The following is a 27,894-nucleotide window of genomic DNA, read 5'->3' as shown; positions in this document are numbered from 1 at the left end:
CTGCAAACAACCCTCACTTCGTGGATGCAAAATATGCTTTCATCGCTGCAGACCGTGGAGCGTCATTCAATCTTCCAAGCGATCCTCCGACGGCAGCAGTCGAGTCGTGCACGTCGATGCTGCGGTGGCCGGCCGCTGTGGCCGATCGGTTCTAGGCGCTTCAGTCTGGAACCGCGTGGCCACTACGGTCGCAGGGTCGAATCCTGCCTCGGGCATGGATGTGTGTGATGTCCTTAGGTTAGTTAGGTTTATGTAGTTCTATGTTGTAGGGGGCTGATGACCTCAGAAGTTAAGTGCTCAGAGCCATTTGAACCATTTGATGCTGCAGCGTCAGTGGAAGATGAGGTACAGGTGTGCATGTCAGTAGTTCCATTGCGTCGCAACAGTTCGTGTTGACACGTCTGGGCTCTGAAGCGCTCTTATCTGTGCTGTGGTAGCTGAACGAACTGCCACTACTGCCCTTACAATACGAGGTGCATTCAAGTTCTAAGGCCTCCGATTTTTTTTCTCTGGACTGGAAAGAGATAGAAACATGCGCATTGTTTTAAAATGAGGCCGCGTTCATTGTCAATACGTCCCAGAGATGGCAGCACCGTACGGCAGATGGAATTTTACCGCCAGCGGCGAGAATGAGAACTGTTTTAAGTACTTAAAATGGCGACGTTTTTCTTACTTGAACAGCGTGCAGTCATTCGTTTTTGAATTTGAGTGGTGTGAAACCAATTGAAATTCATCGACAGTTGAAGGAGACATGTGGTGATGGAGTTATGGGTGTGTCGAAAGTGCGTTCATGGTTGCGACAGTTTAATGAAGGCAGAACATCGTGTGACAACAAACCGAAACAACCTAGGGCTCGCACAAGCCGGTCTGATGACATGATCGAGAAAGTGGAGAGAATTGTTTTGGGGGATCGCCGAATGACTGTTGAACAGATCGCCTCCAGAGTTGGCATTTCTGTGGGTTCTGTGCACACAATCCTGCATGACGACCTGAAAATGCGAAAAGTGTCATCGAGGTGGGTGCCACGAATGCTGATGGACGACCACACGGCTGCCCGTGTGGCATGTTGCCAAGCAATGTTGACGCGCAACGACAGCACAAATGGGACTTTCTTTTCGTCGGTTGTGACAATGGATGAGACGTGGATGCCATTTTTCAATCCAGAAACAAAGCGCCAGTCAGCTCAATGGAAGCACACAGATTCACCGCCACCAAAAAAATTTCGGGTAACCGCCAGTGCTGAAAAAATGATGGTGTCCATGTTCTGGGACAGCGAGGGCGTAATCCTTACCCATTGCGTTCCAAAGGGCACTACGGTAACAGGTGCATCCTACGAAAATGTTTTGAAGAACAAATTCCTTCCTGCACTGCAACAAAAACGTCCGGGAAGGGCTGAGCGTGTGCTTTTTCACCGAGACAACGCACCCACACATCGAGCTAACGTTACGCAACAGTTTCTTCGTGATAACAACTTTGAAGTGATTCCTCATGCTGCCTACTCACCTGAGCTGGCTCCTAGTGACTTTTGGCTTTTTCCAACAATGAAAGACACTCTCTGTGGCCGCACATTCACCAGCCGTGCTGCTATTGCCTCAGCGATTTTCCAGTGGTCAAAACGGACTCCTAAAGAAGCCTTCGCCGCTGCCATGGAATGATGGCGTCAGCGTTGTGAAAAATGTGTACGTCTGCAGGGCGATTACGTCGAGAAGTAACGCCAGTTTCATCGATTTCGGGTAAGTAGTTAATTAGAAAAAAAATCGGAGGCCTTAGAACTTGAATGCACCTCGTACGCCTCCGTGCTGCGTGGACGTCCAGAACCTCCTCTACGAGTGTGAGAATGTTCACGTGACCAACTGACACCAGCATCGCTGCACAACTGGCGCAGCACCTCCACCTTGCGAAGCAGTTCTCCGAAAGGACCATCCCGGCACTCGGAAGACCAGAATTTGATCCCTGCCAAACTCGCTCAGGTGGCTGTTTGAAGCACGAGTGTGTCTCCGTGGCATGGTTTCCTGCTTGCTTCGCACATCTGCACTACACTGAACTTTCTGATTCTGAGCGTTCCATATTAAATGGTAGACGTAGATGGCGCTGTGGTAGCTATGTGGGATGGGAGACCAGACAGCGAGGTCATCGTTCTCATCGGATTAGGGAAGGGTGTGGAAGTATGTCGGCCGTGCCCTTTCAAAGGAACCATGCTGGCAATTACCTGGAGCGATTTAGGGAAACGACGGAAAACCTAAATCACGATGGCCGAATGCAAGTCCAGTGTGCTAGCCACTGCGCCACCTCGCTCAGTGGTAGCTATGCCACTACGCTGTCTGATGGCGGACGACGTTGAAACCATTATCAGTGCATCTACTCTCCTCCAGGTGGCATATGCCGTCATCAGATCAATATGAACATCGTTTTTCCAGTTCTGCTAATTTTTTTCCTGGCAGTGTATTGAACGACACTTTCTTCCCGCTTTTCATATGAGAATGGAAGAAGATGAAATCCTAATCCCTGGTATAATAGAAACTACCCACTGGCATCCACTTCACAGTGGTTTGCAAAGTATGTATGTATGTAGGTTTAGATGTTTGGTGATCGTTTTACGCTACCGGACTATCTTCTCTCTCTGGTTGGTGATGGTTCTTCCGTATCGTGTGAGACCCAACTCGCTTTATTTGTTCATGAGACCCAGAAAATATTAGATACAGGCTCCCAGGTAGATGCTATTTTTCTTGACTTCCGGAAGGCGTTCGATACAGTTCCGCACTGTCGCCTGATAAACAAAGTAAGAGCCTACGGAATATCAGACCAGCTGTGTGGCTGGATTGAAGAGTTTTTAGCAAACAGAACACAGCATGTTGTTATCAATGGAGAGACGTCTACAGACGTTAAAGTAACCTCTGGCGTGCCACAGGGGAGTGTTATGGGACCATTGCTTTTCACAATATATATAAATGACCTAGTAGATAGTGTCGGAAGTTCCATGCGGCTTTTCGCGGATGATGCTGTAGTATACAGAGAAGTTGCAGCATTAGAAAATTGTAGCGAAATGCAGGAAGATCTGCAGCGGATAGGCACTTGGTGCAGGGAGTGGCAACTGACCCTGAACATAGACAAATGTAATGTATTGCGAGTACATAGAAAGAAGGATCCTTTATTGTATGATTATATGATAGCGGAACAAACACTGGTAGCAGTTACTTCTGTAAAATATCTGGGAGTATGCGTGCGGAACGATTTGAAGTGGAATGATCATATAAAATTAATTGTTGGTAAGGCGGGTACCAGGTTGAGATTCATTGGGAGAGTGCTTAGAAAATGTAGTCCATCAACAAAGGAGGTGGCTTACAAAACACTCGTTCGACCTATACTTGAGTATTGCTCATCAGTGTGGGATCCGCACGAGATCGGTCTGACGGAGGAGATAGAGAAGATCCAAAGAAGAGCGGCGCGTTTCGGCACAGGGTTATTTGGTAACCGTGATAGCGTTACGGAGATGTTTAATAAACTCAAGTGGCAGACTCTGCAAGAGAGGCGCTCTGCATCGCGGTGTAGCTTGCTCGCTAGGTTTCGAGAGGGTGCGTTTCTGGATGAGGAATCGAATATATTGCTTCCCCCTACTTATACCTCCCGAGGAGATCACGAATGTAGAATTAGAGAGATTAGAGCGCGCACGGAGGCTTTCAGACAGTCGTTCTTCCCGCGAACCATACGCGACTGGAACAGGAAAGGGAGGTAAATACAGTGGCAGGTAAAGTGCCCTCCGCCACACACCGTTGGGTGGCTTGCGGAGTATAAATGTAGATGTAGATGTAGATTATTTTATCAATGACTTTTTTCCTTCTTAGGCTGCAGTTTTTCTTAATTTAGTTGATCATCTTCTGTCTCTCTGCAATCGTATTTGCTTTTCTTTTCGTCTTTGTCTCGCCTCGTGTTGACAGCAAGTGGTTCTCTCTCAGTTTAAGATTTGAGTGAGCTGCCCCACTTTCCAACTTTTCTCAACAATCCGTGTTTCCTCCCTGAAGTGAAATGGTTCAAATGGCTCTGAGCACTATGGGACTAACATCTGAGTTCATCAGTCCCTTAGACTTAGAATTACTTCATAAGTCTTCTAAGTCTTAGGAATTACTTAAACCTGACTAACCTAAGGCCATCTCACACATCCATGCCCGAGGCGGGATTCGAATCTGCGACCGTAGCGCCAGCGCGGTTCCGGACTGAAGTGCCTAGAACCGCTCGGCCACAACGGCTGGCTGATGTGGTATGCATCCTCCGCCATGCCCCTTACTGCATTTTCTTAAGTACAGATGTAGATGTAAATATCATAACCGATAATGTTGTAGCGTGATTCTGTTGTATGCTTGATCCTCTTAACTCTCGAATCAAACGAGATGACGAAGCAAGTATGTTCATCTTGTGGTTGAAGCTTACTTCTGGTTGCTACTTGCTTCCTTACATGTAATTATTGAAATACGGTTCTGCCGGATTAGGTTATTTCTCGTCAAATAAAAAGTGAAAAAATTTTGCATACGAAGACTACATGGAAATTCGATTTTTGTAATTTTTTATCTTTACGATACGTGAAGTTTAGAATTCAAATATCAATTCGCCAAAGCGATTCGATGCAGTTCTCAAAAATGATCGAGAAAACCGACTTTGAAGGCTTCCGAGTTGCCTTAACTCGCTACTACTAGAACGACTTTACCATGGGCCTTGTAGCTGTGTGGTAGAACGCTTTTCTGACATACAAGTGGCCTGGGTTCGATTCCCGGCCGCTGTACATGTTCAGACAACGATACATGTTGTATGAGCTTTTCTGTAAAGTATAAAATACACAAAAATGAAAAAAATTAATTTGTAATTTAAAAAAAATCTTATATAAAAGATCGGTAATTAAGAGTTTATATTTGCAATGAAAACTGGAGTTTTGTGTGCGATATGTAATTAGAAATACGAAGAGGTACACTTCTCATAAAAAATGACAATTAGATCTGTGTTAATTAATATGCATTTTATATTTAAATAACGTACGTATTCTAATAATGAGAAAATCGATAAAAGCAACGACCAAAACAAGACCAGAAACAGCAGTTACCTTACTCGAGCGCTACCAACATTTTTTCATCTTAATGTACTTTACGCTTCACGGAAATTTTCATAGAACATATATGATTCTTGCGTCGACTGGGAATCGAATACAGGCTGACCACGTGGTTGCCGAGCATTTTATCACACAGCCACATACCCCAAAGAAAAACCGTCCTTGCTTTAGCTCTGAAAACTTCGTAGTCGATTTTCTCGGGAACTTTTCAGAGTTACGTCGAACCGCTAAGAAAGAATAATATATTGCGTCCGCAAAGTCTCTCCGTGGGATGTCCCATGCGTCTAGCTCCAAAAGTCTGTTAATTCGCGTCGTACGGCCATAATCATGTCGGAAACGTTTTCCCATCAAACACTTGGCTACAAGTGGCAGCTTCGGCAATCCACTGCCCTTTTACATTTTGTGTTCGCGATAGTACCAACATCTTTATATGTTGAAACACGTATGTTGTGTGGCGGCGATGGCGAGGCATTGCAGAGTCTCTGACCAGAGAGCCATTTATCGTGGCTAGTCTGCGCTTGACCGCGCGAGAGTTGCGAGCGGTACTCTGTCAGTAGTAGTCGTGCAGTACAGTTGCGAGCAGTAGTCAGTGGGCAGTCTGTGAGCAGTGCTGTATGTCGGTAGTAGCAGACCAGTGCAGTTGTGTGTGAGGAGTCGGCGGGCGTCGACATGGCACTCTGGTCAAGATTCAGGATGAGGTATATTATTTTTAAATGCGCTCAGCTAATAATGTAAATTAACTGTAACTAATTTGTGCAACAATCGCCCCAATAATAATTTTTGGTTTTTAAAGCAATTTTTAACAAAAATTTCTTTAATGAAAGAAATATTCCCTTGATATTCCTTAAAGAAAAGCTTCCCTTAAATTCAAAATTTTTGCAATCAATTTCCTCCAAGCTATGGCAAAAATAAATAAGAGCAGATGCAGCTTAACTACGGTAAGAATTTCAGTTTAATTAATGAACAGGGCCTAAGATCGACATTTCGATCTGTTTGTGTTTTCATTGTCACTGAGATTTTATTATCACTGAATTGACTTTCATTTTTTTGTGAGGAGCTTGTACTTCGGTCAGATTGCTAATTTTTGTTTAATTGTCATTGTCATTGAATTTATTTGCTGGGAGGTTACGTTAGGTTGTATTCTTGTTAACATTCAACTATTGTGTTTCAAAATTTCTCTGGGGAGCTTACACTTAGCTCAATGTGCATTAGCATTTTAAAATAATATCTTTTAAATTTTTGTGGGGAGGTTACAATGTTCATACCGGTATCCCATGACTCTTGACACGTCGGTGTGCGACAGCATCTCCGTAAAATATAAATTTAAGCGCCAGGAAGTGTTTTTCTAAAAGTATTTACCTGAAGCTTTGCCTTATACAGAAGTGGAACGCGGACGATAAATATTGCACACCGTAAGAGCATAGAAGGTTTTGAAAATAATGTTGTGCTACAGAAGAAGGCGGAAGATTAAATGGATAATTCGGATATCTAATGGAGACTTTATGAATAGCACTGGGGAGAAATTAAATTTATAGCTCAACTTGGCTACCAAGGAGACCACATGGGAATGAGATTTTTGTACTTCTGTATTTTTGTATTTTTTATTGAGAGATCAAGTAGACTGCGTCCGCAAAGTCTCTCGCACGGGCGAGCTCTGCCTGTCTTACTTGCGAGGCGCGTGATGTTGGCAGTACATTCAAGTCATGTGTAAGCTAGGGGCCGGGGTTCATTGCTAGTGGCTGCAGGTGTGTTGTCTTGTTGGAAAAATGAACGATTGATCTCATTTTCATTCAGCAGGACAATAAATGGATAAATTATCTGGGAACGACAGACATCGGAAGTGACGATACTATGGCAAAAGATAGGCCCTATAATTCGCGTTCGTGTTATGGCAACCAAAACTCCGATTTTCTTTCGTCCAGTGGCGTTTCTCTTGAGGAGTGTGGATTTTCTGATATCCAGATTCGTGAATTTTGGAAATTAAAGTAGCCACATCAGTGAAAAAAGTTCGATCTAAAATACGGACTCTATGTCTGTTAACAAATCGCTGACACTATTCACAATACGCTATTCGTTTCGCATGGTTCATACAATATAACTTTTGCACAGCTGTAATTTTATACGGATACATCGCCAGTTCTTTGGATACGGCGTTATGTGCTGTCGTACGAGAGACTTTAGCCTCATGCGGTAATCTCATCACCGATTCTGTTCCACTCCGCAACACGAGGTCCGAAATGGCGTCGGGCTTCCCTTCTGTTAAAATTGTGGGCCTGGTGCTCAAATAGTTCAAATGGCTCTGAGCACTATGGGAGTTAACATCTGTGGTCATCAGTCCCCTAGAACTTAGAACTTTTAAACCTAACTAACCTAAGGGCATCACACACATCCATGCCCGAAGCAGGATTCGAATGACCTAGTAGATAGTGTCGGAAGTTCCATGCGGCTTTTCGCGGATGATGCTGTAGTACACAGATAAGTTGCAGCAGTAGAAAATTGCAGCCAAATGCAGGAAGATCTGCAGCGGATAGGCACTTGGTGCAGGGAGTGGCAACTGATCCTTAACATAGACAAATGTAATTTATTGTGAATACATAGAAAGAAGGAGCCTTTATTGTATGATTATATGATAGCGGAACAAACACTGATAGCAGTAACTTCTGTAAAATATCTGGGAGTGAAAGATCATATAAAATTAATTGTTGGTAAGGCGGGTACCAGGTTAATATTCATTGGGAGAGTCCTTAGAAAATGTAGTCCATCAACAAAGGAGGTGGCTTACAAAACACTCTTTCGACCTATACTTGAGTATTTCTCATCAGTGTGGGATCCGTACCAGGTCGGGTTGACGGAGGAGGTAGAGAAGATCCAAAGAAGAGCGGCGCGTTTCGCCACAGGGTTATTTGGTAACCGTGATAGCGTTACGGAGATGTTTAGCAAACTCAAGTGGCAGACTCTGCAAGAGAGGCGCTCTGCATCGCGGTGTAGCTTGCTGTCCGGGTTTCGAGAGGGTGCGTTTCTGGACGACGTATCGAATATATTGCTTCCCCCTACTTATACCTCCAGAGGAGATCACGAATGTAAAATTAGAGAGATTCGAGCGCGCACGGAGGCTTTCCGGCAGTCGTTCTTCCCGCGAACCATACGCGACTGGAACAGGAAAAGGAGGTAAATACAGTGGCAGGTAAAGTGCCCTCCGCCACACACCGTTGGGTGGCTTGCGGAGTATAAATGTAGATGTAGAACCTGCGACCGTAGCAGTCACGCGATTCCCGTCTGAAGCGTATCGACCACTGCGGCCGGCAGTTCGTGGTGCATCGTGAACTGAACTTGTCTGGAATATGCGAATTAAACGGCGGCCGGTGTGGCCGTGCGGTTCTAGGCGCTTCAGTCTGGCACCGCGTGACCGCTACGGTCGCAGGTTCGAATCCTGCCTCGGGCATGGATGTGTGTGATGTCCTTAGGTTAGTTAGGTTTATGTAGTTCTAAGTTCTAGAGGACTGATCACCTCAGAGGTTAAGTCCCATAGTGCTCAGAGCCATGTGAACCATTTTTTTGCGTATTAAATCAGGATAAGTGTCACGATATGGACACCTCGAAGCAGAAAAACGAAATCTAAATTGCCGCCTCACGTGCTCTCTAAAGTTTCCTCCTGCACGGAAAACCTCTGCCACTAAAAACGCTCTCTCTGCAGTAGTAAGCATTTTCATTTACTGTTGTTCCCAGTAATTTATCCATTGTTGCCCTGCTGAATGAAAATGAGATCATTTTTCCAAGACAACGCTACTGCTCATACGGTACACCAGTCCCTACGACTTTTAGAACTAGAAAATAACACAGCTAACAGCTACAACGCACACGCAGTACTTCTACCCCCACCTCGACCACTATAGGTCCCCGGAACACATGCAGGCGAGACTTGAATATGCTGGCAACCCTACGCGACCCGCAAGAGCTCCTAAGGGACGGTTTCTTAACATCTTGGACCAAGTTGAAATATACACCCACAAAAAGAAAGATGCGGATTTAATCCTCAACGAGCAAAGCGAGTTCAATCATAACGCGTTTTTTAGTATTTATGACGACTTACTGAGATGATGGTTGTTGCGTATAGAAGCCCAAGAATGAGAGATGGTGCATGGTGAATAAGCTGGAAGATGGGTGCAGCGCCTGGCGTCGTTGACGGGGCCCTCCTGCACAGCCCTCTTACCCACGGCGATGGACATCAGACGACTGAACGACTCGCGGCACAGCGCCGAAGTAGCCGGAACCGCGGAAGCAGACAATGGAGGAAAACAAGTCTACACCAGCGCCACATATATAGAAATCGCCCTTTGTCTTCGATCATGCAAAAATGATAATTTTATTGTGTATTTTAATTTTCAGATGTACAGATTTTAACCTTGACAACTACAGATTCTAATTATTTTGAGAGATAAAAGTAAATTAGAAAAATGTACTTAATACAGTATAAGCATATGTAATGTAACAAAAGTACCAGACGCCGCCTGTCTGTAATAGTTTTATAATTAATATAAATGATGTGCATTTTGCTAACCAATTACTCTCCATACTCTCGCCCAAGGTGGGCAACAAAAGCAAAACGAGGATAATGGAATGTAGTCGAATAAAGTCGGGTGATGCTGAGGGAATTAGATTAGGAAATGAGACACTTACAGTACTAAAGGAGTATTGCTATTTGGGGAGCAAAATAACTGATGATGGTCGAAGTAGAGAGGATATAAAATGTAGACTGGCTATGGCAAGGAAAGCGTTTCTGAAGAAGAGAAATTTGTTAACATCGAGTATAGATTTAAGTGTCAGGAAGTCGTTTCTGAAAGTATTTGTATGGAGTGTAGCCATGTATGGAAGTGAAACATGGATGAAAAATAGTTTGGACAAGAAGAGAATAGAAGCTTTTGAAATGTGGTGCTACAGAAGAATGCTGAAGATTAGATGGGTAGATCACATAACTAATGAGCAGGTATTGAATAGAATTGGGGAGAAGTGGAGTTTGTGGGACAACTTGACAAGAAGAAGGGATCAATTAGTAGGACATGTTCTGAGGCATCAAGGGATCACCAATTTAGTACTGGAGGGCAGCATGGAGGGTAACAATCGTAGAGGGAGACCAAGAGATGAATACACTAAGCAAATTCAGAAGGATGTAGGCTGCAGTAGGCACTGGGAGATGAAGAAGCTTGCACAGGATAGAGTAGCATGGAGAGCTGCATCAAACCAGTCTCAGGACTGAAGACCACAACAACAACAACCCTCGCCCAAGTTGGCTTCCACCAACTCCCCCTCCCTGATGATGCTCTCATCCCCTCCGTCTACCCCTCTGGCCAACTTTGATCCTCCCCTTCCACCCTCTGTGTATTATCCCAACGGGCACCCTCTCTCCCTTCTCTCCCTCCTCCCTCCCTCCTCCCCCCGGGCTTCTTTCCTCCCCCTCCCATCTCCTCTCCCACTGGCATCTCCACCCTCCCCAGTACCTCCTCCCCCACCTTTTCCCCTTTTGGCAGGTCCCCGGACTCATACACGCAAAGTGCACATTCGCGCGCCAGAGGTCGTCGCCGGTGATTGTGTGTGCCATCGTGTTTGTGTTTCAGTGTTTCGTCGTTTGTGCTCCTTCGTTCACGTATGCTATTTCTGTCGTCTCTGTTAGTTTTTATTTGGACGCTGCACCTGTGAACGACTTCATGTATTTTAAAATCGTGTGTCTACTGTTGTCTATCGCCGGCCGGAGTGGCCGTGCGGTTCTAGGCGCTACAGTCTGGAACCGCGAGACCGCTACGGTCGCAGGTTCGAATCCTGCCTCGGGCATTGACGTGTGTGATGTCCTTAGGTTAGTTAGGTTTAAGTAGTTCTAAGTTCTAGGGGACTGATGACCACAGAAGTTGAGTCCCATAGTGCTCAGAGCCATTTTGTTGTCTATCCACCGTGTTGTTTCGTTTTTAGATGTGTCCACTTGTGCTCAATGTATTATCTGTGGCCGAAGAGCGGCGTAGTTTTGCCGCAGTCTTCCTACCTTGTATAAGGTGTTAAAATTACAATAAAGAAAAAAAAAACAACCAATTTAATGTGACGCAGCATGCGAAGGTTGATGTGTGTGGACGGGTTACTCCTGTAACCGAAACTGCAAGTACGTTCTGGTACATTTGATGTTGATCGGATAGGATGAAGAAAAAAAAAAAGGTTTGCATTTGTGAGATAGTAAATTAGTATCATCGTCGTTTCAGATCTGAAGATGGTTCTAGAGGATCCGAAACCGCTCATGTGAATTAACATTTTTGCAATCAAGACTGATTACGAAACTTCCTGACAGATTAAAACTGTGTGCTGGACAGAGACTCGAACTCGGGGCCTTTGCCTTTCGCGAGCAAGTACTCTACCAACTGAGCTACCCGAGCACGACTCACGCCCCGTCCTCACAGCTTTACCTATGCCAGTAGAGCACTTGCCCGCGAAAGGCAAAGGTCCCGAGTTCGAGTCTCGGTGCGGCACACAGTTTTAATCTGCCAGGAAGTTTCATATCAGCGCACACTCCGCTGCAGAGTGAAAATCTCATTCAAGACGGATTATAATTAACATTGTATAACCTGTGATTGCGGTTTCCCATAAGACATTACGTCTGTTTTTGCAAAAAATGAAAGCTGGTGATGGCTCCGTTATGGTGCGGGCTGCGTTTACATGGAATCCTCTGGTCCAACTGAACCGATCATTGACTGGAAATTGTTATGTTCGCCTACTTGCGGACGGTTTGCGTCCGTTTATGAACATCAAGTTCCGAAACAATGAAGAAATTTTTGTGGGTGACAATGCGCCATGTCAGAATTATGTGGACAATTCGACCGAGCGATTTGGCCACACGGGTCACTCGACGGTAATCTCACCCAACATTTGTGGGACTAATCGGCAGACCAGATCGTGCACAATATCCTGCACCGGCAACCCTTTCACAGTCAGAGGCGACATACTTTAATATTTCCGCAGGGGACTTCCAACGATTTGTTGAGGCCATGCTACGTCGGGTTACTGAGCTACGCCGGGCAAAAGGAGTCCCGACACAATGTTGTGAGGTATCCCATGACTTCTGTCACCTCAGTGTTTAGACAAATGTAAAGAAACGCATTATGCAATACACAGTTGTAACGGCATATTTTATTACAGACGATCGATTTGAGTCTCGGATCAGATCACCATCCTGTCAAAAAAAGAAATCTCAGCTATGCACGCAAATGTATAAGTCACATGGTTTTTGGACGTGATCATGGTCTGATCATAAATCGAAATCGATCATCTGTAACAAAGTATCCCGTTTCGGCTTGTACTGCACCATGCAGTTCTTAAATTTACACTCCTGGAAATTGAAATAAGAACACCGTGAATTCATTGTCCCAGGAAGGGGAAACTTTATTGACACATTCCTGGGGTCAGATACATCACATGATCACACTGACAGAACCACAGGCACATAGACACAGGCAACAGAGCATGCACAATGTCGGCACTAGTACAGTGTATATCCACCTTTCGCAGCAATGCAGGCTGCTATTCTCCCATGGAGACGATCGTAGAGATCCTGGATGTAGTCCTGTGGAACGGCTTGCCATGCCATTTCCACCTGGCGCCTCAGTTGGACCAGCGTTCGTGCTGGACGTGCAGACCGCGTGAGACGACGCTTCATCCAGTCCCAAACATGCTCAATGGGGGACAGATCCGGAGATCTTGCTGGCCAGGGTAGTTGACTTACACCTTCTAGAGCACGTTGGGTGGCACAGGATACATGCGGACGTGCATTGTCCTGTTGGAACAGCAAGTTCCCTTGCCGGTCTAGGAATGGTAGAACGATGGGTTCGATGACGGTTTGGATGTACCGTGCACTATTCAGTGTCCCCTCGACGATCACCAGTGGTGTACGGCCAGTGTAGGAGATCGCTCCCCACACCATGATGCCGGGTGTTGGTCCTGTGTGCCTCGGTCGTATGCAGTCCTAATTGTGGCGCTCACCTGCACGGCGCCAAACACGCATACGACCATCATTGGCACCAAGGCAGAAGCGACTCTCATCGCTGAAGACGACACGTCTCCATTCGTCCCTCCATTCACGCCTGTCGCGACACCACTGGAGGCGGGCTGCACGATGTTGGGGCGTGAGCGGAAGACGGCCTAACGGTGTGCGGGACCGTAGCCCAGCTTCATGGAGACGGTTGCGAATGGTCCTCGCCGATACCCCAGGAGCAACAGTGTCCCTAATTTGCTGGGAAGTGGCGGTGCGGTCCCCTACGGCACTGCGTAGGATCCTACGGTCTTGGCGTGCATCCGTGCGTCGCTGCGGTCCGGTCCCAGGTCGACGGGCACGTGCACCTTCCGCCGACCACTGGCGACAACATCGATGTACTGTGGAGACCTCACGCCCCACGTGTTGAGCAATTCGGCGGTACGTCCACCCGGCCTCCCGCATGCCCACTATACGCCCTCGCTCAAAGTCCGTCAACTGCACATACGGTTCACGTCCACGCTGTCGCGGCATGCTACCAGTGTTAAAGACTGCGATGGAGCTCCGTATGCCACGGCAAACTGGCTGACACTGACGGCGGCGGTGCACAAATGCTGCGCAGCTAGCGCCATTCGACGGCCAACACCGCGGTTCCTGGTGTGTCCGCTGTGCCGTGCGTGTGATCATTGCTTGTACAGCCCTCTCGCAGTGTCCGGAGCAAGTATGGTGGGTCTGACACACCGGTGTCAATGTGTTCTTTTTTCCATTTCCAGGAGTGTATATAAGGTGCAGAAGCTGTGCTGTGGAGCGATCGGTATTGCTGGAAATGAACACAGTTCCTACGCCCTGATCGCACTTTTATTGTTCCAAGATGACCGTTTTCAACAGTCTTACGCTGCCCTCATCTGATCTTGTGGAACTTACTACAAAATTGCCATATTACGCTACTTGAAGTCAAATCATAAAAGGCACTCCGAGGTGTTCATAAATACAGTTCATTGAATGCACACAATTGATAAAATGCACACAGTTGATAAAATCCTCGTACCACCCATGCCTGTTCGCTGCCAACAGGCGTGGATGGTACGAGGATTTTATCAACTGGATTTTTATCGAGCTATGGATACTTGGGGAGTGCCTTATATGTTTTGACTTCATGCAATGTAAAATGGTAATTTTTATAACGAGTCCCAGGAGATCAGATGATAGCGGCGGAAGACTGTTGAAACCGCTCAGTTTGAAACAATAAAAATGTCTACACTGCGATCGCGGCGTACGAAACGACTTCATTTTAAATTTATATCAGATTTTAACATATTTCTCTTTTGCAGAAAACCTACGCTTTGCTTGTTTTTTGCAAGTCAGCATTTTACATCCCGCTTTTAGTTCTGCCACTATCAGTTATTTTGCTGGCCAAATACAAAAAACTTATCAACAACAATTAGTGTCTCATTTCCTAACCTAAAGCTCATACAATCGTCTTACCATTCCCCTTATTTTACTTTCGCCGACTTCATCTTATAACCTATTTTCAAGACACTATCCATTCTGTTCAACTGGCTCTAAGCACTATGGGACTTAACATCTGAGGTCATCAGTCCCCTAGACTTAGAACTACTTAAACTTAACTAACCCAAGGACATCACACACATCCATCCCCGAGGCAAGATGCGAACCTGCGACCGTAGCAGCAGCGCGGTTCCGGACTGAAGCGCCTAGAACCGCTCGGCCACAGCGGCCGGCGCAACTGATCTTCCATCTGTTTTGTCCAGTGTGACAGATTCACAGTTTATTTTAGCTTTTAGTTGTCCTCCCTAGAATTTAATTCTTTTCCCATATATCTCCTAGGGTTCCTGTACTGCATGCTCATTGTACAGACTAAGACCGGAGGTACGCTACAACGCTGTCTCAGTGCGTTTTAAATACTTGTCTCCCATTCACGTCCAGTGACTTCAGTTTCAGTCCGGTGTCTGCACAAGTTATGGACAACGGTCTGTCCCCTGTACTTCACACTTACGACCTTCATACCTCCAAACAGCGAATCTCCATTATCACATTCAGTACAGTAATTACAGCTGTTCATCACTGACTACGAAAATTAATGTGGACACGTAATAGAACCCAGTCCGCTGTCCTCGATGGTGAGTGTTCATCTGAGGTGAGGGTATCATCTGGAGTGCCCCAGGGAAGTGTGGTAGGTCCGCTGTTGTTTTCTATCTACATAAATGATCTGTTGGATAGGGTGGATAGCAATGTGCGGCTGTTTGCTGATGATGCTGTGGTGTACGGGAAGGTGTCGTCGTTGAGTGACTGTAGGAGGATACGAGACGACTTGGATAGGATTTGTGATTGGTGTAAAGAATGGCAGCTAACTCTAAATATAGATAAATGTATATTAATGCAGATGAACAGGAAAAAGAATCCCGTAATGTTTGAATACTTCATTAATAGTGTAGCACTTGACACAGTCACGTCGATTAAATATTTGGGCGTAACATTGCAGAGCGATATGAAGTGGGACAAGCATGTAATGGCAGTTGTGGGGAAGGCGGATAGCCGTCTTCGGTTCATTGGCAGAATTTTGGGAAGATGTGGTTCATCTGTAAAGGAGACCGCTTGTAAAACACTAATACGACCTATTCTTGAGTACTACTCGAGCGTTTGGGATCCCTATCAGGTCGGATTGAGGGAGGACATAGAAGCAGTTCAGAGGCGGGCTGCTAGATTTGTTACTGGTAGGTTTGATCATCACGCGAGTGTTACGGAAATGCTTCAGGAACTCGGGTGGGAGTCTCTAGAGGAAAGGAGGCGTTCTTTTCGTGAATCACTACTGAGGAAATTTAGAGAAGCAGCATTTGAGGCTGACTGCACTACAATTTTACTGCCGCCAACTTACATTTCGCGGAAAAACCACAAAGATAAGAGAGATTAGGGCTCGTACACAGGCATATAAGCAGTCATTTTTCGCTCGTTTTGTTTGGGAGTGGAACAGGGAGAGAAGATGCTAGTTGTGCTACGAGGTACCCTCCGCCACGCACCGTATGGTGGATTGCGGAGTATGTATGTAGATGTAGATACGCGGGGCGTTCAGTGGGTAATGCGACACATTTGTTTTCTCGACCAATTTCGGTTATAAAAAATGCCGGTAGGGGGACATCGTGAAATATTTCTGCTTCAGCACCTAGTTTCATGAAGTCATGATAGGTGGCGGCGCTATGCCTACGGTTCAAAATGGCGTCTGTGACGGAGGTGTTTTCCAAGCAGAGGGCTCTCATTGAGTTTCTTTTGGCGGAAAACCAGAACATCGCAGATATTCGCAGGCTTTTGCAAAATGGTTACGGAGACCTGGCAGTGACCCAAAGCAGGGTGAGTTGGGTAAGGCGACTGTCATGCGTACGATGATGGAAGGGTCACAAACAAACAGCTCGCTACTCAACTGGACGTCTCTCCTAGTAGCTCTCACACCTGTCCACCAATTGGGGCACTCAAAGGTGTGTGCCCTCTGCGTTCCTCGCCACCTAATACGAGGGTCACTCCAACAGATATGCACACTATTTTTGTAAAAATACAGTTTTCATTCTGCATGTGTGAAAGTTTTACAGTGTATAGATACATCCTTCCCGCTTTTTTTTCAAACTTAGTTCAACCTGTTCCCGTGAGTGGCGCCGTCACAGCATGTCTTCAAGATGGCTGCTACACTTTACGTTCGTCAGAAGCAACGTTCTGTCATAGAATTCCCGTACTGTGAATACGAGACAGTGGGAAACAGCTACAAGAGGTTGAAAAAGGTGTACGGAGATGCTGCTGTCGACCGCAGTACAGTTAGTCGGTGGGCAAGCGGGTTACGTGATGAAAGCGGGCACGGCAATATTGAGGATTGTCCTCGCAGCGGCAGGCCTCGTACTGCACACACTCCAGACAATGTGCCGAGAGTTAACGAATTGGTGACTGCTGACAGACGCATCACAGTGAACGAATTGTCACGCTACGTTGGGATAGGGGAAGGAAGTGTTTGCAGAATACTGAAGGTGTTGGCGTTAAAACAGGTTTGTGCTAGGTGGTTTCCCAGGATGTTGTCAGTGGCCCACAAAGACACAAGAAAAACGGTATGCAGCGAACTTTTGGAACAGTACGAGAATGGTGGAGATGAATTCATTGGAAAATCTGTGACAGGTGATGAAACATGGCTCCACCATTTTTCACCAGAGGCGAAGAGGCAGTCAATCGAGTGGCATCATGCAAATTCACCCAAGGAAAAGAAATTCAAAACCACACCTTCTGCTGGAAAAGTTATGGCTACGGTGTTTTTCGATTCCGAAGGAGTCTTGTTTGTGGACATCGTGCCAAGTGGAACCACCATAAATTCTGATGCATATGTGACGACACTGAAGAGTATTCAAGCTCGACTGAGTCGTGTTCGACGATACCGGCAAAAGCAAGATCTTTAGCTGATGCACGACACTGCACGGCCACATGTCACTCAAAAAACCATGGAAGCGATCACAAAACTCGGATGGACAACACTGAAACACCCGCCTTACAATCCTGACCTGGTTCCATGTGACTATCATCTCTTTGGGAAACTGAAAGACTCTCTTCGTGGGACAAGGTTTGAAGATGATGACTCCCTTGTGCACGCTGCCAAACACAACGCAATCCGTGGAGTGGCGCCATACCACATCTTCTCCGAAGAAAACGTTAAAAGCTGGACTCTCAGCCGGGAAAGCCATGGCGACGGCGTCCTGGGACTCTGAATGAGATATTTTGTTTGATCTACATCTACATCTACATGGTTACTCTGCAATTAACACTTAGGTGCCTGGCAGAGGGTTCATCGAACCATTTTCATACTACATCTCTATCATTCCACTCTCGAATGGCGCATGGGTGAAAGGAACACTTAAATATTTCCGTTCGAGCTCTGATTTCTCTTATTTTATTATGATGATCATTCCTCCCTACGTACGTGAGTGTCAACGAAATATTTACGCATTCGGAAGAAGTGCAATGTAGGCGGTCTCTTTAGTGGGTTTGTCGCATCTTTTAAGTGTTCTGCCAACAAAGCGCAGTCTTTGTTTCGCCTTCCCCACAATATTATTTATGTGGTCTTTGCAATTTAAGTTGCTCATAATTGTAATTACCAGGTATTTAGTCGAATTGACAGCCCATAGATTTGTGCGATTTATCGTATACTCAAAATTTATCGGATTTCTTTTAGTACCCATATGGATGACCTCGTACTTTTCTTCGTTTAGAGCTAATTGCCACTTTTCGCACAATACAGAAATTCTCTCTAGATCATTTTGTAATTGGAATTGATCGTCTGATGATTTTACTAGACGGTAAATTACAGCGTCATCTGTAAACAATCTAAGGGAGTTGCTCAGATTATCACCTAGATCATTTATGTAAATCAGGAACAGCAGAGGGCCTATGACACAACCTTGCCGAACGCCAGATATCAATCCGGTTCTACTCGTTGATTTACCGTCTATCACTACGAACTGTGACCTCACTGCGAGGAAATCACGAATCCAGTCACACAACTGAGGTGATACTCCATACGCACACAATTAGATTAATAGTCGTTTGTGAGGAACGGTATCAAAAGCCTTCTGGAAATCTAGGAATAAGGAATCGATTTGAGATCCCTTGTCGACAGCACTTCATGGGAATAAAGAGCTAGTTGTGCTGCACAAGAACGATATGTTCTGAATCCGTGTTGGTTATGTATCACTAAGTCATTTTCTTCAAGGTGATTCATAATGTTCGGGTACAGTATATGTTCCAAAATATTACTGCAAATTGAGGTCAGTGATACAGATCTGTAATTCAATGGGTTATTCCTACTTCCTTTCTTGAATATTGGTGTGACCTGTACTACTTTCCAGTCTTTACAAACAGACCTTTCATCAAGTGAGTGGTTGCATGTGATTGCTAAGAAAGGCGCTATTGTGTCTGCATACTCTGAAAGGAACCTTATTGATATACCATCTGGACCGGAAGACTTGCTTTTTTTAAAGTGTCTGAGTTGTTTCGCAACACCTAAGATATCTACTTTTATGTCACTCATGCAAACAACGGTTCTGGTTTCGAATTATGGAATAGTCACTTCGTCTTCTTTCGTGAAGGAATTACGGAAAACTGTATTTAGTAACTCCGCTTTAGCGGCACTATCATCGGTAACATTTCCATCGCTATCGCGCAGTGACGGTATTGACTGTTTCTTGCCACTGGTGTACTTCACATACGACCAGACTCTCTTTAGGTTTTCTACCTTATTCTGAGACAATGTTTCATTGTGGAAACTATTAAAACCATCTCGCATTGACTAAATTTCAAGCTTCCGTGAAAGAGCCAGTCTTTGGGACTTTGCGTTCTTCTGAATTTGGCATGCTTTTTTCCCTTGCTTCCGCAACAGTGTTCTGACGTGTTTTATGTACCACGGTGGATCAGTCCCGTCTCTTATTAACTTATGCGGTATGAATCTATTTATTGCTGTCGATACTGTATCTCTGAATTGATGTTCTCCCTCATGATGCGACGATCAACTCCGAAATGTATCATGATACCCTTGGAAATTGAAGAAACAACATCAGCGTGTTAGTCGCAACAAAAAATCGAACGATCTCCTCCTTCTCCATGACACCGCAGTGCGTCAGACAAATTAGTGCACCCGAGAGCAGGTCAGACAACATAACTGGACGTATCTTTCTCATCAACCCGACACCCTGGATTTCGCGCCTTGCGTCTTCTCTTTGGCCCAACGAAGGATGCACTCTGCGAGAAGCAGTACCTGGACGACGCGGAAGTTATTAATGAAGGAAGACATTGGCTCCAACGTCGACCACGGGAACATACTAGCCCTCCCTGTGAGATGGTGTAAGCCCGCCACATTGAACGGAGATTGCATTGAAAAATAGACTTCTGTAGCAAAAAGAATGAGGAATAATATATACTACTGGCCATTAAAATTTCTACACCAAGAAGAAATGCAGATGATAAACGGGTATTCATTGGACAAATATATTATACTAGAACTGACATGTGATTACATTTTCACGCAGTTTGGGTGCACAAACCCTGAGAAATCAGTACCCACAACAACCACCTCTGGCCATAATAACGACCTTGATACGCCCGGGCATTGAGTCCAACAGAGCACGGATGCCGTGTACAGGTACAGCTGCCCATGCAGCTTCAACACGATATCACAGTTCATCAAGAGCAGTGACTGGCGTATTGTGACGAGCCAGTTGCTCGGCCACCATTGACCAGACGTTTTCAATTGCTGAGAGATCTAGAGAATGTGCTGGCCAGGGCAGCAGTTGAACATTTTCTGTATCCAGAAAGGCCTGTACAGGACCTGCAACATGCGGTCGTGCATTATCCTGCTGAAATGTAGTGTTTCACAGGAATCGAATGAAGGGTACAGCCACGGGTCGTAACACATCTGAAATGTAACGTCCACTGTTCAAAATGCCGTCAATGCGAACAAGAGGTGACAGAGACGTGTAACCAATGGCACCCCATAGCATCACGCTGGGTGATACGCCAGTATGGCGATGACGAATACACGCTTCCAATGTGCGTTCACCGTGAAGTCGCCAAACACGGATGCGACCATCATGATGCAGTAAACAGAACCTGGATTCATCGGAAAATATGAAGTTTTGCCATTCGTGCACCAAGGTTCGTCGTTGACTACATCATCACAGGCGCTCCTGTCTGTGATGCAGCGTCAAGGGTAACAGCAGCCGTGGTCTCCAAGCTGATAGTCCATGCTGCTGCAAACGTCGTCGAACTGTTCGTGTGGATTGTTATAGTCTTGCAAACGTCCCCATCTGTTGACTCAAGGATCGAGATGTGGCTGCACGATCCGTTACAGCCATGCGGATAAGATGCCTGTCATCTCGAATGCGAGTGATACGAGGCCGTTGTGATCCAGCACGGCGTTTTGTATTACCTTCCTGAACCCACCGTTTCCATATTCTGCTAACAGTCATTGGATCTCGACCAACGCGAGCAGCAATGTCGCGATACGATAAAGCGCAATCGCGATGGACTACAATCCGACATATGTCGAAGTCGGAAACGTGATGGTACGCATTTCTCCTCCTTACACGAGGCATCACAACAACGTTTCACCAGGCGACGCCGGTCAACTGCTGTTTGTGTATGAGAAATCGGTTGGAAACTTTCCTCCTATCAGCACGTTGTAGGTGTCGTCACCGGCGCCAACCTTGCGTGAATGCTCTGAAAAGCTAAGCATTTGCATACCACAGCATCTTCTTCCTGTCGGTTAAATTTCGCGTCTGTAGCACGTCATCTTCGTGGTGTAGCAATTTTAATGGCCAGTAGTGTAGTGTGTTGGAATCCTCAATAAAGCCAACCTGCTTTTAGGACAAAAAATGTGTTTCAGTACTACTGAATAGTCCTCGTATTACTCACCAGACATTCCAATGAATATTTAACGTAAAAACTTATTCAGTCTCCTCCCACCGACGACATTACTAGACGAATTTCAGGCCATCCTAGATGCTCCCTTCTACAGTTATCAGGCGACCCACGAAATACCCTGCGGTTCTTAACAGCCGTCTGTTGACGCAACAAAACGCACGCGCAGTGCTCAGGCACACAGTGTTTTTCTGTTTCGTTAAAAATAAAAGCGCAAAGTTTACGTATGTAAAACATGCAGACACATAAAGTGGTAATAAACAAACAGCGCCCACGAGTGGTGCAGGACGCCAAAATATTCACACCGCAAACACGAGAAAACAAACACTGGGGGCAACAATACACATTTATATTGCATAAAGCATTGCTCACATTACGCAGATGAGAGAACGCGGTCCAATATATCTGTGAATCACAGAAAAAGATTTATCTATATACACTGATTGGCAACGACATTGCCGCAGTGGATACACCGGTTCCCGTGAGATCACCGAAGTTAAGCGCTGTCGGGCGTGGTCGGCACTTGGATGGGTGACCATCCAGGTCGCCATGCGCTGTTGCCATTTTTCGGGGTGCACTCAGCCTCATGATGCCAATTGAGGAGCTACTCGACCGAACAGTAGCGGCTCCGATCAAGAATACCATCATAACGGCCGGGAGAGCGGTGTGCTGAACCCCATACCCCTCCTATCCGCATCCTCCACATGAGGATGACACGGCGGTCGGATGGTCCCAGTTGGCCACTCGTGGCCTGAACACGGAGTGCTTTGTATACGCTGATGAGTCAAAAATAATGACGCAAATTTAATAGTGCGTGGAAGGCAGTGCAGGAGCGATTCTGCGTGACATGGATTCCAGAAGTCCTCCGTAGATTTCCAGATAGTGTTCCACACGTGTTACATCAGATTCAGATGATCCGAATTACCTTAGTTCGATAGCCACTGTAGTGTTCCTAAGGCCACTGTATCACGATACTGGCGTTATGGCACAGAGAGTTATCTTGCTGGAAGATGCCATTGGCGTCTGGAAAAATATAAAACAAGAAAGGATGGACGTGGTCCATAATAACACTGACGTAGTCTAGAGATGTCTAGATGTCTACGATTATCACCAAAGGTCCCACTGAATCCCAGGTGACTGTCCCCCACAGCACAATATTGCTCCATGGGCCTGTGTCAGTGGCTTAGTGCATGTATCAAGTAGAAGTTGGCCTGGATGAAGGCATGTCCAGACAGGACCCTCGACCTGGTGTAACAAGAAACGTGATTCATCCGAGCAGGCGACACGTTTCCACTGAGCCACGATCCATTCTCGATGAACCCGCACGCAAAGCAGTTGTAATTGACGATGATAGGTAACGCAACACTTCTTTTTCTGGAAGTACACTACTGTCCATTGAAATTCCTACACCAAGAAGAAATGCAGATGATAAACGGGTATTCATTGGACAAATACAGGGTGTTTCAAAAATGACCGGTATATTTGAAACGGCAATAAAAACTAAACGAGCAGCGATAGAAATACGCCGTTTGTTGCAATATGCTTGGGACAACAGTACATTTTCAGGCAGACAAACTTTCGAAATTACAGTAGTTACAATTTTCAACAACACATGGCGCTGCGGTCTGGGAAACTCTATAGTACGATATTTTCCACATATCCACCATGCGTAGCAATAATATGGCGTAGTCTCTGAATGAAATTACCCGAAACCTTTGACAACGTGCCTCGCGGAATGGCTTCACATGCAGATGAGATGTACTGCTTCAGCTGTTCAATTGTTTCTGGATTCTGGCGGTACACCTGGTCTTTCAAGTGTCCCCACAGAAAGAAGTCACAGGGGTTCATGTCTGGCGAATAGGGAGGCCAATCCACGCCGCCTCCTGTATGTTTCGGGTAGCCCAAAGCAATCACACGATCATCGAAATACTCATTCAGGAAATTAAAGACGTCGGCCGTGCGATGTGGCCGGGCACCATCTTGCATAAACCACGAGGTGTTCGCACTGTCGTCTAAGGCAGTTTGTACCGCCACAAATTCACGAAGAATGTCCAGATAGCGTGATGCAGTAATCGTTTCTGATCTGAAAAATGGGCCAATGATTCCTTGGGAAGAAATGGCGGCCCAGACCAGAACTTTTTGAGGATGCAGGGACGATGGGACTGCAACATGGGGCTTTTCAGTTCCCCATATGCGGCAGTTCTGTTTATTGACGAAGCCGTCCAGGTAGAAATAAGCTTCGTCAGTAAACCAAATGCTGCCCACATGCATATCGCCGTCATCAATCCTGTGCACTATATCGTTAGCGAATGTCTCTCGTGCAGCAATGGTAGCGGCGCTGAGGGGTTGCCGCGTTTGAATTTTGTATGGATAGAGGTGTAAACTCTGGCGCATGAGACGATACGTGGACGTTGGCGTCATTTGGACCGCAGCTGCAACACGGCGAACGGAAACCCGAGGCCGCTGTTGGATCACCTGCTGCACTAGCTGCGCGTTGCCCTCTGTGGTTGCCGTACGCGGTCGCCCTACCTTTCCAGCACGTTCATCCGTCACATTCCCAGTCCGTTGAAATTTTTCAAACAGATCCTTTATTGTATCGCTTTTCGGTCCTTTGGTTACATTAAACCTCCGTTGAAAACTTCGTCTTGTTGCAACAACACTGTGTTCTAGGCGGTGGAATTCCAACACCAGAAAAATCCTCTGTTCTAAGGAATAAACCATGTTGTCTACAGCACACTTGCACGTTGTGAACAGCACACGCTTACAGCAGAAAGACGACGTACAGAATGGCGCACCCACAGACTGCGTTGTCTTCTCAATCTTTCACATCACTTGCAGCGCCATCTGTTGTTGAAAATTGTAACTACTGTAATTTCGAAAGTTTGTCCGCCTGAAAATGTACTGTTGTCCCAAGCATATTGCAACAAACGGTGTATTTCTATCGCTGCTCGTTTAGTTTTTATTGCCGTTTCAAATATACCGGTCATTTTTGAAACACCCTGTATATTATACTAGAACTGACATGTGATTACATTTTCACGCAATTGGGGTGCATAGATCCTGAGAAATCAGTACCCAGAACAACCACCTCTGGCCGTAATAATGGCCTTCATACACCAGTCACTACTCTTGATGAACTGTGGTATCGCATTGAAGCTGCATGGGCAGCTGTACCTGTCTGTACATTCCATCCAAGCTCTGTTTGACTCAATGCCCAGGCGTATCAAGGCCGTTATGACGGCCATAGGTAGTTGTTCTGGGTACTGATTTCTCAGGATCTATGCACCCAAATTGCGTGAAAATGTAATCACATGTCAGTTCTAGTATAATATATTTGTCCAATGAATACCCGTTTATCATCTGCATTTTTCTTGATGTAGCAATTTTAATGGCCAGTGGTGTAAGTCTTCCGATGTCAACCGTTGCAAGCAAGGACGGAAAAAGCAGTGGTTTTGGGAACATGTATAGAAAAACCAATAACCACGGAAGATGGTTCATAACTAACAGCGAAACCCATCTGGTGTAATTCTCGTTAATTAGATTGCTTAAGACGGAAAACCAATAATAACTGATCTTATATTAATCCTTCTATTCGGTTCTTATGTTTATTATTCAGGAATATTTGGTGTATTTTCTTGGAGGGTACCGATCACAGAAACATTAGATACACAGAAATTGCGAATACCACAAGCGAAAGCAGTTTGCGACAGCGATGTTTATTCATATGAATCTCACTCGGGAAAGAAAGGGCGTCAACATTACTGGAGATTTCAAGCGTTGGCAATAACTTCGCAGTAAACCACGCCACAGCAGATTAGTTTAGAGGAAACAGCCGCTTGCAGTTGATCATGAATCAAGATACACAACAGGAATTTCACCGGAAACAATTTCAAATGCAATTTTCTCATTTTTTCCAATTCATTAATGAGATATACAATTACTATATACTGGAAACCATTCGTGAAGTAATCTTCTACGGACATGAGTATACAAATGAAAAAATAGAAATAATAGTCGGGTTTCGAACATGGGGGCAAAAGTGTGAAATCAGAAGGCTAGCCACTGCGCTATTGTTTCGACTGAACTACTTACTCGCTAAAAGGCATACAAAGGCTTTTCTCAGAAATGGTCGAGTCTCCACGGTTCCCCTATTTTGAAACCTCTTCCATTGAGTGCAGTTCCTGGGAAATTGATTTATGGAACTTGCCGTGTTCTCCTCGTGTATACGGCTGGACAACTTCTCTCAAATCACGGTAAGAAATTGCACACACAAACTTTCCTCATGAAGCAGTATAGCCATTAGTAAAAGCTGCATCAAAATCCTTATAATAGTTCCTGAGATCGGTCTTCACGAACAGACAGAAAACGCGGTAGGGACTTCATAATACGCTATCTGATCAAAAGTATCCGGACACCTGGTTGAAAATGACTTACAAGTTCGTGGCGCCCTCTATCGGTAATGCTAATTCTATATGGTATTGGCGCACCCTTGGACTTGATGGCAGCTTCCGCTCTAGCAGGTATACGTTCAGTCAGGTGCTGGAAGGTTTCTTGGGGAATGGCAGCCCATTCTTCACGGAGTGCTCCACGGAGGAGAGGTATCGATGTCGGTCGGTGAGGCCTGGCATGTAGTCAGCGTTCAGAAACATCCCAAAGGTGTTCTATAGGATTCAGGGCAGGACTCTGCGCAGGACAGTCTATTACAGGGATGGTATTGTCGTGTAACCACTCCGCCACAGGCCGTGCATTATGAACAGGTGATCATGTGCTCATGTTGAAAGATGCAATCGCCATCTTCGAACTGCTCTTAAACAGTGGGAAGCAAGAACATCAACGTAGGCCTGTGCTGCGATAGTGTCACGCAAAACAACAAGGGGTGCAAGCCCTCTCCATGAAAAACACGGCCACACCATAACACCACTGCCCCCGAATTTTACTGTTGGCACACGCTGGCAGATGACGTTCACAGAGCATTCGCCATACCCACACCCTACCATCGTATCGCTACATTGCGTATCGTGATTCGTAATTCCACACAACGTTTGTACACTGTTAAATCGTCCAATTTTTACGTTCCTTCCACCAAGCGAGGCGTCATTTGGCATTTACCGGCGTGATGTGGGCTTATGAGCAGCCGCTCGACCATGAAATCCAAGTATTCTCACATCCCGCCTAACTGTCATAGTACTTGCAGTGGATGCTGATGCAGTTTGTAATTCATGTGTGATGGTCTGGATAGAAGTCTTGTCTATTACACATTACGACCCTCTTCAACTGTCGGTGTTCTCTGTGAGTCAACAGACGAGGTCGTACTGTACGATTTTGTGCTGTACGTGTCCCTTCACATTTCCACTTCACTATCACATCGGAAGCAGTGGACCTAGGGATGTTTAGGAGGGTGGAAATATTGCGTACAGACGTATGACACAAGTGACACCCAATTACCTGACCACGTTCGAAGTCCGTGAGTTTCGCAGAGCGCGCCATTCTGCCCTTTCACGATGTCTAATGACTACTGAGGTCGCTGATGTGGAGTACCTGGCAGTAGGTGGCAGCACAATGCACCTAATATGAAAAACGTATATTTTTGGTGGTGTCGGATACTTTTGATCACATATTGTAGGTCCCAGAGATTCCAGGTCTTTCGAGAATGTTTTAATTTCAAGTTTGAAGTCGTATAACAAACGACAAAAGAAATAGGTTTTGCATTGATGTAATTACAAATTAACAATTTACGATTTTTTTTGCTTTACTTGCGCTGTGAAACATCGTTTCGCACCAAATTTCGTGGTTCCAGGTCAGCGGAAAGTACCTTAGAAGTTTTGAAGAGCGAATTTGCAGGTATAGAAATATATATTTACAACTAAACTTCCTTGCTTGTAAACTTCCTTGCTTGTCAAGTGCTAGATTGTTTGGGCGTTCAGCCTGATTAATATATTGTTTAAAGATTAAGCCTTGGGCCTTGTGCCTACTAAAAATTATTTTAGCTGTGTTTTAAGTCATGAGCCTTCAGCCGTTTTAAAATTAAAGTTCTTTGCTTGTCAAGTATTAGATTGTTTGGTGCCTTCAGCCTAATTTACGATAAGGCTTTGTCGTTTAAATTTTTTTACCTTGAGTTTTAAGTCATGGGGCCTTCAGCCGTTTTTAAATTAAGGATCTTTGTCTTTCGCGCATCAGACTGTTTGGGATCTTCAGCCTAATTGAAGATAAGGCCTTCTGCCTTGTGTTTTTTTATTTAATTTTACCTTGAGTCTTAAATCATGGGCCTTCAGCCGTCTTTAAATTAAGGTTGTGGCTTTTCAAGTGTTAGATTTCGGGCCTTCAGCAAAATTGTAGAACT

At 45.4% G+C, this 27,894-nt stretch overlaps 1 protein-coding gene and 1 pseudogene across 1 annotated transcript in view; one reads left to right on the top strand and one right to left on the bottom strand.

Annotated features, from left to right (window-relative positions):
- LOC126428433 (unconventional myosin-Ib) overlaps positions 1-27,894 on the bottom strand; it is an 852,237-nt gene that overhangs the window by 417,159 nt on the left and 407,184 nt on the right. The gene's annotated exons all lie outside the window — the stretch shown is intronic.
- Positions 22,000-22,117, top strand: LOC126428571 (5S ribosomal RNA; annotated as a pseudogene).

The sequence above is a fragment of the Schistocerca serialis genome, chromosome 12 (genome assembly GCF_023864345.2).
Source record: "Schistocerca serialis cubense isolate TAMUIC-IGC-003099 chromosome 12, iqSchSeri2.2, whole genome shotgun sequence".
Classification (NCBI taxonomy): Eukaryota; Metazoa; Arthropoda; class Insecta; order Orthoptera; family Acrididae; genus Schistocerca; species Schistocerca serialis.
Note: the sequence above shows the minus strand (reverse complement) of the source record. Positions and strands in the feature narration are given on the sequence as shown.